This window comes from Aythya ferina, assembly GCF_964211825.1.
Source record: "Aythya ferina genome assembly, chromosome: 6".
NCBI classification, from domain to species: Eukaryota; Metazoa; Chordata; class Aves; order Anseriformes; family Anatidae; genus Aythya; species Aythya ferina.
This window is the reverse complement of record NC_140303.1, coordinates 7,089,159-7,104,848: the sequence shown is the minus strand read 5'-3', so window position 1 is coordinate 7,104,848 and position 15,690 is coordinate 7,089,159. Positions and strand designations below refer to the sequence as shown.

General features: G+C 41.3%; 1 protein-coding gene across 5 annotated transcripts in view; it reads left to right on the top strand.

The window, feature by feature from the left end:
- GULP1 (GULP PTB domain containing engulfment adaptor 1) overlaps window positions 1–15,690 on the top strand; it is a 154,148-nt gene that overhangs the window by 9,414 nt on the left and 129,044 nt on the right. The window contains exon 1 of one of the 5 annotated variants that reach the window (XM_084523612.1): window positions 12,862–12,891. The exons of the other annotated variants lie outside the window; for them this stretch is intronic. The gene's annotated coding sequence lies outside the window, so the exon portion shown is untranslated. Of the gene's footprint in view, window positions 1–12,861; window positions 12,892–15,690 lie in introns of those variants that run through there. 5 annotated transcript variants of the gene reach the window in all.

The following is a 15,690-nucleotide window of genomic DNA, read 5'->3' as shown; positions in this document are numbered from 1 at the left end:
TTCCTTTATAGTCTGTCCTGGTACATGTGTATTAGGAAAACCCATGTTTGTATATGGCAAATACTGGCTAGAGCAGCAGCTGATGCGTGGTCATCCAAAACACGGCTTTTCCACAATTATCCTGTTACTAGTTGTGTTGTGTCATGGATGCATTAATTCTGTTCGTCTGTGCTTTGATTTCTCAGAGGATGTTTCTTCTCAGGCTATGCAACTCTGCAGGTAGCTTGACACAGCAGGATGCTGCCGACAGGGTGCTCGAAGCCTTTTCCTATCCGTTACCACCTTTTTCTGCCTGGAGCACCTTCCTCTGGGCACTGGCTCAGGTGTGTGCAATATTGCACTGGGAATCGGGTCATGTAGGACCAGGCACTTGAAGGGAGGGGCAGGACAATTCACATGTGTTCAGTCTGATGGTGGAGCAATAGCATGAGATGACACAAGGTTCCTTTTCAAATTAGCACATGTACAATGTGCGAACCTGCAAGCCTTCATCCAGTGTGTGCAGGATTTTTTTGCTGCTTGCAGTAGAGTTTGTCAGCAACCTGACCAGAACAGGTTAATGCACGTAAACAGTCCTTTTCTATCCTTCACTGATGTAGTTTTATATTCTACAAGGCACGTCCGCTTTAACAAGTGAGGATAAACAGTGCTGCATTGTGGAAAACACAGCTGCTTCTTACTATACCCAGTTTATTAAGCTTTGTCATAAATTCAGGTTACTAGAGATGTATATTGGGGAGGTTTGTTTATTTTCCTGCAAAGCTTCATTGGAATAACACAGAAGTTTGTTTTTCTGGCTCCTGCCTTTCTTTCAAAATGAAAAATGCATTGACTTCTGAATACAATAGCATACTTATTTTATTCATTAAATAATAACTTGTTTTCTTTGGGTTTGATTTCTTATGATTTATTTTTTTTTAATGTAGACTTCCCTGAGTGGCCCTGCTGACTGCTTAAAGAAGGGAGACTGATAGCTTTCTTTCCTTTTTTTTTTTTTTTGGTTATTCTCTGTGATATATATTATGACAATAAATATTGTGGATTCAGTGCTCCTTCCATGGCTAAATAACCAAGAATGCCTTGGTCTAATTTATGGTGTTGTATGTTGCCTTATGTCAATCATCAGACTGACTGTCTGTTGTGGAGATTGATTTTAATGGCAAAAAATGTCTATTTCTCTGGCAGTCCAAACAGTTGAGTAGTCTTAAGTTCATTCTGTGTGTGCTTCTGCCTGTCCTTCTTCATCAGAGCTACTTGGAATTGCCTGAATTTCATTTGCCAAATTTGATTGCCAGATTTCATGTGTTGATAAGAGATTAAGACAAGCTTGTATTTAAGATATCTACTTCATGTTATGAAATTAAATTTAGCTGAATACTGATCTCTGCTGAGAATGGAAGTTGATATTCCTCCTGATCCTGTTTAATAGATCAGTTGAGGGAGAATATCATCATCGTGTAGAATAGATTCATGGGCTGAGAGCTTTTTGGGCCAGAACAAACAATGTGATAGTTTTGGCTTGTCCAGGGACTTGCGGTTGTGGCAGCATCCCCGCTCGACAAAACATGCTGTAGCTGAAGATTCAATTTACACTTGGAAGCTCCACTGTTTTAAGTCCTATCATAGCGTAGAGCAGAGTGTGCCAGTCCTTAACTACTTTTCAAGGGATCTTTTTACGGTTAGTGGTGGTGCTGCTGCTTGGATAGAGAAGGATTCTGGTGCTTTGGGGACTGATTGCTCTTGAAAATGAAGGCAGACCATTTAAATGCTTTATTTTCAGACCAAGCTCTAGTGGAATTAGGCTGCAGTGGAGTCATCACATTTTTTCCTTTTGCCTTTCTACCTGCCAATAATTTTGAAGTGTTGGCCTGCTCCGTTTTTTTTTTAATACATTTCACAAAACCTGATGAATGGGTAGAAGAGAGAGATTGGTATTAGCATCCCTGTGAAAGATGTGTGGCTGACTGGAGAATGATGTGGGAGAAACACTGGATTCTCGCTTTTTGCTTGAAGCCTGCTGATTTTTAGTGACAGAGGTACCTGTAATTTTTACCTGCTGAAAACATTTTTCCTTTGCTCTGAAAAAAATTACCCATTAAGCCCTGTCATTGCTGATGAAACCTAGCTAGTACCTTATTTTGGACTGAGCTTACAGGTGCACAAGATTGTGAAATTTAATATTGTTCTTTGTCATGCTCATGCAATTCACTCAGTCTCCTCCATTACCTATTATTTTTTCTATTTTTATCGTATTTTATCACATTCTCTTGCCCTGAAGTTTAGAGGGCTAAACTTTAATTTTAGCCCTCTTCAGTCTTCTTTCAGCAGACACAATCCTTCACTTATACATGTACGTAACTGCGCTTCAACAGAAGTGGTATGAGACATTCAGTGTGTGTGTGTGTGTGTGTGTGTGTGTATATATACACATACAGTATATATAAATCTTTCTGGCCCAAGTCTCCTTATATAAATAATCCTCATTCTAGATTTGGGGTGTGTATGTGTAAATCAAATAGTTTGCCCATTTTTCTGTGGGAATCTTCTATTTGCCTGAGGAACTTGTATGAACCCCATGTGCTCCCAGAATTTGCAGTTATTTTTTTTCATACAGATTCCTTCAGAAACGCGGGTGGTTTAGGACTGGGCAGTATGTTCGGTTGTCTTCTGTGTTTCTTATTAAGGAAAAGCTTATGATGCCAGTTGGGCTTGTTATTTTTCAGGTATTGTTTCTATATACTTCTTTGTTCAGCAGTGTCCTTGGATGACCCTTTTCTCTATGTGCAATATCTGAACTTGTCAGTGTTTTTTTTTCTTTTAATTACTTTTGTGTTTCCAGAGCATGGTATGCTGTAGTGCTTTCCATAAATAAAAACTAATGGAGTTGGAAATCCCACGTGTTGTCTCTGCTGTGTCTGTTCTCCCTGTACGAGCAGCTACACAGCAACGCCTGTCCTGAGGCTTTGAAGGTTATTATTACATGAAAGAATTTTGGGATCTTCTGTCTTTTACAGGGGAGCTTCCCAGGGCTTTTTCATCAAATGTGCTTGTTGGATCGGTAGCTCTTCTATATATTCCTTCTGTTGCTTGTTGTTTGCTGCTTGTTCATGTTTTTTATCTAGGCTTGGAGGGATTTTTTTTTCTTTCTTGTTATTCTTTATATTTGAATGATCCATAAAATTAGTTCCATACATTTTTAGTTATCTGTTCCATCTGCTGAAGATTATTTATTTGTTTGTTCCCCTTCATTCCCTTTATACCTCTGTTTGCCCACCACGTTCTTGTTAACCTTGCAAACGCAGGTCTTGGCCACTGATTTTTACAATCCCATTTGCTCTGACTGCTGCAGCTCAATATCACTTGAGTGTTCATTTCTTCTTGCACTGAAACCGTATGCATATCTCTCTGCACTCCCAGTTTGTTTACCGGAGTTAGTGAGAACTTAATTGATGCAAGCAAGAATTCAACATTTGGAGGAATATCAGGCACGTTTGGTTGTTGTGCCTGATCTCTGTCTGTGATTCCTCAGGAGTAAACAAGGACTGTGGATTCCTTTCATGTCTGTCTCCTCTTCAGCTGTCCTTACAGAAATGCTACTGCATTGCCATGGCAGGTCAGACTCTGCCTTTTTAACCAGGAATACAATTTTGGTCTCTACCATGTTTCATAAATATTCGTTTTCCACGACCACTCTAGGGCTCTGCATTCCTAGATTTCTAAGCTGATTTTCAAGATTTGGTGCAGACTTTGGATGATAAAATAAAACGTACCCAGACCTCTTGGATTAGACATGATCTGGTGCTATCTAGATCAAAAGAGAAGACAAATCCTGTTCTAAATTGTTTTCTCTTCATCTGCTGCATTGCAATGATGTCATGTAACAGGACATTTTTAACCTCCTGTGGTTTTTAATACTTAATGTGTTGTACAAAGGAGGCTTTTCCTATTATTGTTCCCTTGTCCTCTGTGATGAGAAATGCAAATGTCCTGCACAAAACACCCTGTGTAATTTTAGCTGGAATATAGTGCTGAGCTGGATAATGAGTAGGACTCTTAAGATACAAGTGTGATAATACCACAAGTTTCAGCAAGGTTTTCTGGAGATTTAAGGTAACTGTTAAGGCCAATATGCTGTATGTATGTTTTTTTCCATGTTTTCAAGTTAAAAGAGAAAACAACTGTTAAAGTAAAAATGAATCTGTGGTGTAGGCTTCAGTCTAAACAGTAATTCTTTTTTTTTTTTTTTTTATTCTTCTAAAGTGAATACAATTCATTAATCCTTAATGTCCAGGGCTTTAAAATAATAGTATCATGCCATTAGTGTAACAACTGCCAGTTCAGCGTCCCGCAGCTTTTCCAGTTCTGAAATGCACATTCTGAGTGCAGTGATAGCTGTGAAAGGAGAATACATGTAATTGTGCTGTGCTCTGGACTGCAAATGTAGAGCGCGATGAAAGACCTCCTTGTGGTCTAAGAAGGGTTTTGAAAGAATCCTTCGCCTGAAGGGAGGGCACTAGTGAGCAGATTAGATGTTTCGCTGTGACAAAGTGGGAATTTGGTGGCAGAGAGATAAAGGTTTCTCCTGTGAGATTGCCTATACCTGCGTCCATTTGGTCCACAGGCTAAGCTATTGATAAAACTTGAATTTATATTTATTGCTTAGAATTGCTTTTAGAGTTATTCAAAGATTTCAATATTTCAACCTGCTGTTGACATGACACTTGATCACCTTGATCCTGGCTACTTTTAAAATATATTTTTTAGTTGTGACAAATAGCCTGTCTTAGTCATATCACTTGCACCAGCCGAAAGGAGCCTGTCTGCAAAGAACACTGAGAACTCTCTCAGAACATTATACGTGTTCGTTTTGGTACAGACAAAAAATGTCTTGTCCTATTTGTGTCAGTAAGAAGCATTCTTTCCCCCAAAAGGAAAAGGTTTGTGTTTGTAAATCCAGGATCCTATTCTATATTGTCCAGGAATAACTGAAGTGTCTTTTTATGCTAGCTAGCAAGTACATTATCATGTACAGTCCACGATAAAGAAGAGGCTAACATACTGCTTAAGTGGTTTGTGATTTGTTTAAGGAGCTGCTTTTGTTAAGATAAATCTGAATAGTTTGCAGTTTCACAAAGGTGGCTGGCTGTGAGTGGGTGTGCTCCTTCTGAACATTTGGATTTGCAAAGTAGCAAAGCCAACGTCGTTTTTTTTAGTTGTCTTTTTTTTATCGTTTCTTCAATTGGTTGTTCATGGCCATAGACCTAAGATTTATGCTGAAATTAATATCTTTAAATCTGTGACAGTTTTTAGTAGTGCATGTGGTGCTTTTCTAGTTGTATTTTTTTCAGTTCTATTTGCTGAACCCTGGCTCTCATTGCAACAGTACAACACTGATAGCAGGGGCTTAAAGAGGGAGAAAGAAGAAATACATATTCCTGCAGTTCTATTTACAATTCTATTTACAATTGTATTGTATTTACAATAGAATTTCTGCAATTCTATTAAGAGTCTTATAAATTAAGAAAGTGTGCAATTCTGTGCTTGAGAATAAGACCATAATTATTGATCATATGTGTTGATGAGACACGTCAGGTCAGACAGACCTGAGCACATCAGCTTCTGATTTGTGCAAACTAGCTGGAAGGTAGCTCCATTTCAGAAGCAATGGGTTTATACCTCCAGAGTAATGTTTTGTGCTTTAATACTCTGTGAAGAGAATTCAGGAGAAGGCAGAGTGTTTGACGTAATGCGGTCACAAACACTGTGAAGTTTCAGAGGTTGCACAGGTCGGCTAGAATTCGGAGTCATGACATCAACCACAAGTGGGATGTTAAGAGGCAGCCTGTGAGATCTCTCCAGTTTCAGTGCTGCACCTAAATATTAGTGCCGCTCCGTTTCTTCTGTTCAGTTTTCTTTTTCTTTTTCTTTTTTTTTCTTTTCTTTTTTTTTTTTCTTATTTTTTTTTGTCTGGCTGTCTCTACACTTGCTGTTAGTTCATGAGCGTATTCAGAATCCTCTTGCAAATTCTTGACAGGTACAACTGTTAGATTATTGTGTTAGATTTTCAGGCAATTGTGCTATACGTTATTTGGGGTAGCATATGTTGAGAGCGGCCTTCGGGTTCATTTTCATATTTGCCAGTAGGCTGTAATTTTGAAAAGGAATAGTTTGTATGTTAGATTGAGAAAACTGTAGGTTCGTGTAAAAACTTCTATCTGTCATGCAGATGCTTGCTTTGGACTCCCTCTGCATAAGTAGTAGCCTGGGGATTTGAGGTGGCTTCTGTGTGAGGCTGTATTCTTACTGATTTATTAAGGGTCTGTGTACATATGGAAGTAAACATACTCAGCTTGAATAATTCAGTCGAATTCAAATGAATACTTTCAACTTGCTGTGTGTGCCTAATAGAAGGGAAATGCTGGCAGCAGAAGGAATTTGGAGGGAACAGGAGAGCAGAAGCGTGAGAGAGGTCTGGCATGAATATTGGTGTGTCTCAGGCAGTCAGGTTGTGATTTGCAGACAAATATAGCTCTGTTCTTGGTAAGAACAGATAATAACTATAGGAGCTACTACAAAGCACAAATATCCTTCAAATGTGTGAAAATGCTGAAGTATTTGCTTATGTTATTACTTGATTTCCATTACAAATGTAAGCGTTGGGGGTGAAAAATTATCAACCTGGAAAAAGATACTAAAAATATGACTTAGATTGCAAACTGTGTATGAAGTCTTCTTGGTTACCTTGAGACATCGGCGCGTTGCACCAGCATTTTTCAATATCTTTAAACAGTTGGTCAAGAGTATGGCTATAAAACCATGGGAACTGGTGTACCTAAAAGGTCAACTACTAACCTATGGCAAGGGAAGGAGAATGAGTTGGGAGCAACTGGAGTGGTTTAGCAGGAGTTGCTAAATCCATTGCTGATGGAGCAGTGATGTGTTATCACAGCATTATGCTGTGGCCTCTCAAAAGGAGTTTTCTTTCTTTCTTTCTCACTTTGTTTGCTGCTTTATAATACCACTTTTTGACTGAACTGGTTTTCATGACTGATCATATACTTGTCATTCTGGAAGCATCTTCAAGTGAATCATAGCTAGTCCACGAAATTGAGGCTAGATAATAATCTTACTTCTGCTCTCTCTACTAGCAGTGGTGTTAGTATGCACATCGTAAATGGAGATGATGGAATTTAACTTCCAAAGTTTCCCAAACACTTTCCACTATATAACCCGACTTTTAACTGAAAATTTTTACTAAACTCTTATCTTAAATTTACCAATATAACTTGAGTTATATTACTAACAGGGAGAAAAAAAAATCTATTAAAAAACAAAACAAAACACAGAAATAAACCTCTGAAAAAAATATATATTTTTAATGTGGTTTGGTCCAAGTTGTAAAGTGTCAGAAAACTTGTATTAGTAACAGGTAGTATCATTTTTCTCATACCAGTCTTATATGAGGGATATGCTTTCTACTACTTTTGTATTTAGGAAATTTGTAGCATTCATTTGTATAAGCTAAGATTTCCTTCAGGTTCATATCTAGAATAATCATAGAATACAATTTGGAAGGGAACATGGGAAGTCTGCCCATCCCTTCCATGCCAAAGTGAGCCTGTAGTCAGAAAACAGAGAGAGGAAAACTTGGGTCAAGATTTTAGGGCAGGGAGTCTGGCGATGAGAGGAAAGGAGCTTGGACTAGGAGCCAGTACTGGGTCAAATTGTAAATCCAAGGGTAACAGAAGACCGAGATCCATTGGGAAGATGTACCTTGATCAGAGGAGGCAGATGTCAAACGAAGAGCTAGTAATTAAGGTAAAATTTGGACTTGGATAAAAAGATAGAGATGACGAACTGAGATGGTATTAAAAATGGTCAAGGAGCACTGTGGATGTTTCCTAAGTGAGGAGGGACTGGGAATCAGGGTGATAGTGGGGCAGCAAGGGGGAGGGATTTGTGCAGCCAGTCTGGAGAAGAAGCACAAAGATATTGGAAGGGATTTGGACAGAAAGGGCTGGTCTCCCATACAATGGGAAGAAAAAACTTTGTGCTTGAGAACTTACTTGCCTCTCCAGAGTCTGGAATTCAACTTCATCAATCAGTTGTTCTGGAGAATGTGATTTTCTCCCTGTTTCTGCCATTCAATCCTGGTCAAGATGCTCTAGTAAGCTCTTCACTTCTGTTAGAAATACTTGACTTGAACTCCTGGCTCTGACTTCTAGAAGTGTTGACATGGATGTATCTGAAATCAAGGGCAGCTTGCTTTGTATGTGAAGTACTCCACATCTTTTAGCTCTTTCATAAATAACACCTGAGGGCTTAGACACATGTTTCTTGGCAGATGGCTTTAGTAGTTTCTGCCAGGTTTTAGTGCACCTGCAGCAAGCAAGTGTAGTCTTTGAGTGCACTCTTGTCAGTGCAGCACCAGTCAGGAGCTGAGTGTAATCTACCTCTTGCTGGAGTAGGCTGCTGGATATTGGATAGCAAGTGTCTTCAATTGGGACCTCCAACTCTTCAGTCTGTTAAATGCTGAACAGCCACTGTAAAATGAGGACAACACTTTTTGTGAGGGGTTTTGGGTTTTGAAGTGCAGTGCAGTTTGTGGGCCATCGAAGTGCTCCAGTGAGAGCTGCCGTAGAGCTTTCTTTCATGAGCATCAGCTGTTTTCCAACTCTGCTTTTAGGAGTTTGTGGTGAGCAATGCACCGGGCTTTGCACTTAACTATTGAACAAGTTACACATTTGGGAAAGAGCACCCATTTTGTGTGATGAATGAGTAGCAGCCCTATAGAAACAGTCTTTCATTACATAAATGCATGCTGTCATGACGTATGTCTGTAAAGGGATCCCAATTAGGATCACATAGCACTGTTGTGACATTTTACAGTTTCTGAATGATTACTAACATTGTTCAAGCATTGCATGTAGTAATTCACCTGCAAGATGAATCACAGAATCACAGAAATTCTAGGTTGGAAGAGACCTCAAGATCATCGAGTCCAACCTCTGACCTAACGCTAACAGTCCCCACTAAACCATATCCCTAAGCTCTACATCTAAACGTCTTTTGAAGACTTCCAGGGATGGTGACTCCACCACTTCCCTGGGCAGCCTGTTCCAGTGTCTAACAACCCTTTCGGTAAAGAAGTTCTTCCTAATATCCAACCTAAAACTCCCCTGGTGCAACTTAAGCCCATTCCCCCTCCTCCTGTCACCAGGCACGTGGGAGAATAGACCAACCCCCACCTTGCTACAGCCTCCTTTAAGGTACCTGTAAAGAGCAATAAGGTCACCCCTGAGCCTCCTTTTCTCCAGGCTGAACAAGCCCAGCTCCCTCAGCCGCTCCTCGTAGGCCTTGTTCTCCAGGCCCCTCACTAGCTTCGTCGCCCTTCTCTGGACCCGCTCGAGCACCTCGATGTCCTTCTTGTAGTGAGGGGCCCAAAACTGAACACAGTACTCCAGGTGTGGCCTCACCAGAGCTGAGTACAGGGGGACGATCACCTCCCTAGCCCTGCTGGTCACACTGTTTCTTATGCAAGCCAGGATGCTGTTGGCCTTCTTGGCCACCTGAGCACACTGCTGGCTCATATTCAGCCGACTATCCACCATCACTCCCAGGTCCTTCTCTGCCTGGCAGCTCTCCAACCATTCCTCTCCCAGCCTGTAGCTCTGCTTGGGGTTATTGCGGCCCAGGTGCAGGACCCGGCACTTGGCCTTGTTGAACTTCATGCAGTTGACCTCAGCCCATCGGTGCAGCCTATCCAGATCCTCCTGCAGAGCTTTCCTACCCTCAAGCAGATCGACACACGCGCATAGCTTGGTGTCATCTGCAAACTTACTGAGGGTGCACTCAATGCCCTCATCCAGATCATTGATGAAGATATTAAAGAGGACCTGCCCCAGCACCGAGCCCTGGGGGACGCCACTAGTGACTGGCCTCCAACTGGACTTGACTCCATTCACCATGACTCTTTGGGCCCGGCTATCCAGCCAGTTTCTAACCCAACGAAGCGTGCGCCAGTCCAAGCCAAGAGCAGCCAGTTTCTTGAGGAGAATGCTGTGGGAGACGGTGTCAAAAGCCTTGCTGAAGTCAAGGTAGACCACATGCACAGCCTTTCCCTCATCCACCCAGCACGTCACTTTGTCATAGAAGGAGGTCAGGTTTGTCAAGCAGGATCTGCCTTTCATAAACCCATGCTGACTGGGCCTGATCGCCTGCTTCCCCTGCAAGTGCTGCGTGATGACTCTCAGGAGGATCTGCTCCATGAGCTTCCCTGGCACTGAGGTCAAACTGACAGGCCTGTAGTTTCCCGGGTCTGCCCTCCGGCCCTTCTTGTAAATGGACGTCACATTTGCTAGCCGCCAGTCAACTGGGACCTCCCCCGATAGCCAGGACTACTGATAAATGATGGACAGTGGCTTGGCCAGCTCCTCTGCCAGTTCTCTCAGTACCCTGGGGTGGATCCCATCCGGCCCCATCGACTTGTGCACATCCAAGTGCTGTAGCAGGTCACCAACTAGTTCTTCATGGATAGTGAGGGCCACATCCTGCTCCCCATCCCCTTCCACCAGCTCAGGGTACTGAGTATCCAGAGAACATCCGGTATTGCCGCTAAAGACTGAGGCAAAGAAGGCATTGAGCACCTCCGTCTTATCCTCATCTCTTGTAACTGTTTTCCTCCACATCCAGTAAAGGATGGAGATTCTCCTTAGTCCTTCTTTTTGTGTTGATGTATTTATAAAAACGTTTTTTATCTTTAATGGCAGTAGCCAGAGTGAGCTCCAGATGAGCTTTGGCCTTTCTAATTTTGTCCCTGCACAGCCTCGCAACATCCTTATAGTCTTCCCTAGTGGCCTTTCCACTTTTCCAAAGCTTATAAACCCTCTTTTTCCTCCTAAGATCAAGCCACAATTCTCTGTTGAGCCAGGCTGGTCTTCTTCCCCGCCAGCTCGTCTTTGGGCACGTGGGGACGGACCGTTCCTGCGCCATTAAGATTTCCCTCTTGAAGAGCGCCCAGCCTTCCTGGACCCCTCTGCCCTTCAGAACCGCCTCCCAAGGGACTCTACCAACCGGTGTCCTGAGCAGCTCAAAGTCAGCCCTCCAAAAGTCCAATATAGCGGTTTTACTGGTAAGAGACACTAGCATCACATCATTCTGCTTTCACAAAGGACAGAGCCTGAATTTGGACAGGTGGGACAGAGCTTTGAAGCTACCATCAGAACCACTGACCATGCTTTTTGCTCAATGGGCTGTGCAGACAGTGAGGCCCGCCCAGCTTGCTGAGGGAAATAGCAGCCCAGGCCTCCGCTGCTAAGTGCTCTGTTGTCCTGCTCTTTTAGGAAGAGGCTACTTGGCTGTCTTGTAGCCTTCCTGGTGTTCAATCCCTGCAGAGTTATCTGGTGTTTGATTAACCCCATTGCTTCTGCCAGAGTGAATATTGGGAAATGCTGCATGTGTAAAAACTGCGCCTAGGTTGTAAAAATTAAATACACAGAGAACTGAAATATCAGCATATGGCTCTGTGTTAGCAATCACAGGGATTAGTGGTTAAGCTGGTATATTGTATCTGCTTCACAAATGTTTACATTGATGTTGATGCCAGCCAGTGTTGTGGAGACACAAAGTGCAGTGTGTGGCAGTGATCTCGAGCTATGGCTCTATAAAACAAACCAGAGATATGTTTGCTAGCATAGCCAGTCCTAACCCATGCTGACAGGAACATTTCTTCCTTCAAAGAAAAAAATGAAGTGACTGAGGCCATTGTCGCTCAGTATTTTTACCCTTCTGTGTCTGTTTGCAAACAGCCTGCAGTGCTTATGTGTTACCTTGCTGTCAGCTGAGGAAGTAGAAAGTTGGTCTTGTAGGATGCTGCTGCGTCTGATGGTCAAAGATTCTGACAAATGTCAAAAGTTGAGCTATTGCAAACAAATAACTGCGTTGCACTGTCAGCTGTTTGGTCCTTGGAATCCTGTGTCCTTTGAAAAGAGAGATCAGCTAGTGCTTTGTTCCTTCATAATTTAATGTGAGATCATTGCCAGCTGGGATGTAAATTTTTAACTTTTTACATTCAACATATTCAAGTTTTAGAATTCTTCAAGTTTAAGCAAGCCTGGAAATAAAATGATACTGATGCTTAAATAGAACCTGGCATATAGATTTTGAAATGTTTTGGAATGTTTTCTCATTGACCGAGTACATGAATAAACAAAATACACAATCTCTTTGCGTGTTCCGAAAATGCAGGCAGTTCTGTGCTGGAAGGCAGCTTGAAAAGTCATGCTGTTTTCATGAAACTTCATCCACTGATCATTGTCCATAAAAATCAGTGGAAAAAACGCTATACTTCCAAATGGCCTCTGGATCTAACTTCTCCCAAGTGGGAAGAATGTGATAACTTTGTATTAAGCTTTGATGGGTATTTAAGCACCAGAATACCTAATTTTTGCTCTGCTGCTTCTCCCATTGCAGAACCTTTCTCATTGGAAAGTCGCCTCTGAATAGTATGGAGATTGGAGAATGATTTGTTTAAATTAGGGATACAAAATGGAGCTTGTTTTAAAGTCATTGTGAGTTAGAGACAGTTTTCTGGAAACGAATGCATTAAGCTTTTGTAATTGTAACCATGAATGTCTACGGTGAATAAAAACAAAACAATAATTGAAGTATTTCTGGTTGTGTTCTTCCTGAAACTAAGACATGATTAGTAAGTAATTAATTGCCAGTGTTACGTCTTTGCATGCTTTCCACTGGCTGCATCCCAGAAGTATTGTGTTGTTTTTTCACAGTGGCGGAAAAAGATGAAGAGCTTCTTGCCATTGTCAAGCTCAAGTGGCAGAGAGCATGGGTTCCTGTGACAAGTCCAGAGGGTGACTTGGGACCTTCTCCTGGGTGTGTAAGCTGGTAGGCCAAGCACTGCTGGGCTCTTCTGTGTCTACAGAGTTCTCAGTGAAATGAGGTGTGGCCTAAAACTTGAGGTCCAAATGACTAAGCTCATATGAATGTCAGTAAATTTTTAGTTCTTTCCCTTTTGTTTGGATCAATCTATGGAAACAGCAATTTTCCAATATCCTAAACTTAACCTTGGTGATGTTTGTGAGAGCAGGATACATGTACCATGGTAAACAAACCATTTTTTTTTCCTTGGAGAACATTGTGTTTCACACATCTATAGATGCTGCTATCTATATATATTTTCAATATGAACCTCTTCAGAACACTGAAAACAATCTGGAAAGTTAATTGCCAGCTTTATTTCTCCCCATCTTCAGAGGAACTGCTTTTGTTTATTAAAACCCATTTTTCAATCTGCAGTATTTGGGGAAATAGATTATTGATGAGCTTGCTAAGATGACTCAACATGTTGTTCAGATGGCAGACATATGCACAGCCCCTAAACTAGACATTTTTCTTCGTGGATATTCTTTATCTCACTTTCACATACTGTTTATTTTATCTGTTGCTTCACTTTTATTTCATTCCTTCCTGACTGGCTAAAGAAGACATTTCAGTGATTTGTAGTAACAGCTCATAAGAGCCTGTTCACTTCTTTGAAGAGTTGTAGTGGATTGTGTCCAAGCGAGTGCATACCTCTCCCATATTTTTACATGCATTCCACCCTAGGAAATTAATTAATTTGTTCTTGGCACCAGTACAGTTTTCATTTGCAGGTTTAAAAACAAAGGATTAACTGTGTTACAAATCACCTCCTGGTTTGTGTTTGACCAAGTAGTAGGTTAGATAAATCCGATATTCAAGAGTCATTAAAATATATGCAAGCATGAATTTAAGGAATTGAAGTGATCTTACTGGATCAACTCCTCATAGCTCGTGATTGTGGCTTCTGTGTTTTCTGACAGATACCTTTCAGGTGAGATGCAAGGTAGGTGGGGGAGAAACCAAGTTCAGTAATAACTCTTTTTCTGAGTATTCTAGAGTATACTGAATATCTACACCTGATCATAGAAATGTGCTGATAGCACTAACAGGTAATCAGTTGCATTGGGTACCTTATGTTGATAGAGCTAATTTGTATTATGTATCTGCTTGCCTGTTCCTGGATGAGGAACAAGATGACATTTGATTATGCTGGTTACACAGGAGAAAGCCTAGAAACACTTGGTAGTTCTTAGAGCTTTTTCTTCTCCAGATTCTGTCTCCAGTGCAGTGTGCTTCCTTTGATTTTGTGGTGATGGTAGCCACTGAAGTAGGAAACATAAATTTTAAATTTTAGTGCCTGGTGATGCAGTTGTTTCAGCAGTCCTGGCAGTGCGAATGTTCATCTACAACAACTTTATCTTAGGGTCTCTGTAGGCAGAAAAAGTCTTCTGTGTTCATCAGCAGTGTGCTGTGCCCAAGAAGTCGTATGATTGCTGGTGGGTGGGGAAGCCTTTGTTTTGCTGACTCAATTACGTGCTCAGGATCAGATGTGTAAGGCTGACTTGTTCGTGATCAATAGAGTGCGTATTGAGTTCACAGGGTGCTGATTTGTGGTATCAGCTGTAGCCACTGAGTAGGAATATGATTCCTTTTATATCACGGTGTGATTGACAGGTGTAGCGATATTGTAGTGAAGATTGTTGCAGCTTATATAACCCATCTCTTTTGCCATCTGAACGCTTTCCCTTGCCACTTCAGGGCAGATGAAACGGCACTAATTATGGAATAAAAGAAGCTAATCTTTGTCCTAGACCACTGCGTGTAAGATCTTTCTAACCAAAATGCCTCCACAGACTTGTGTCAGCTTTTGGTACTAATTTACATTTCCTCTGTGTCCCTTTTCTTCTTGGATTTTCTTTATCTCTCTTTTGCATGCTGCTTATTTTATCTGTTGCTTTACTTCTATTTCATTGCTTCTCTTTACCAGGTTAGATCACAGAATGTGCAGATGCAGTTGACAGGGCATTAGGTAGATAATGTTAGGTCTGTTTAGTCAGAGTGACATTGTCATTAGTGCTTTGAGAGAGAACAGAAGTCTAGCTGTTTTTGCTAGGGCAGCTTCTTAAGAAAGTGTAATGCATAAAAATGAAATTACACTTCTGAACTTCTACTTGGGAAGCCCTTTGCATGCTGAAGGTACGTAGGTAGGCAAGCAAGGACTTGCTCTTGATGAACACATAGCAAGAGGTAGCCATGAAACAAATACCAGGGCGCTTTTGTTTGATGAGTTGACTGGCTCACAAACACCTCTTATCATTCAAGATAAAATGGATTTTCATGTGCATGTTTCCTGTTGTAAGAACGCAGCTGCATTTCTGATACAAGGTGAAGAAGTGTGGGGTGGAAAGGCACGTGTTCGTGCGCTGTGTCATGAGCAGCATTAAGCTGCATGGGTTACGCTGTCAGAGTTTGAGTGGCTGACAAATGATGCTTTGACATGTAAAGTATCATAGCTGATGCTGACGTCTCTAGATTAAAATATTTCTGTGAAGGCAAAAATGGCTAGATGCTCTGATGAGATGCCTCAGATTGGGAGCTTTGGTCTCTTAGATTAATGGAAAGCTTGCGTAAACCTAAGTTGAGTTGCTGGGACTGTGCAAGCTCTTTTTAATATTTTATTTCATACATCTTTATCAAGTTAATTCATATTCATAGGGTGGTGGTGTTTCAAGGCAGCATTCAGTGCATCTCCAGCATGCAATCAGGGATTCTTGATCATCGGAGTAAGTTGATCTGTTGCTTAAATTGGGA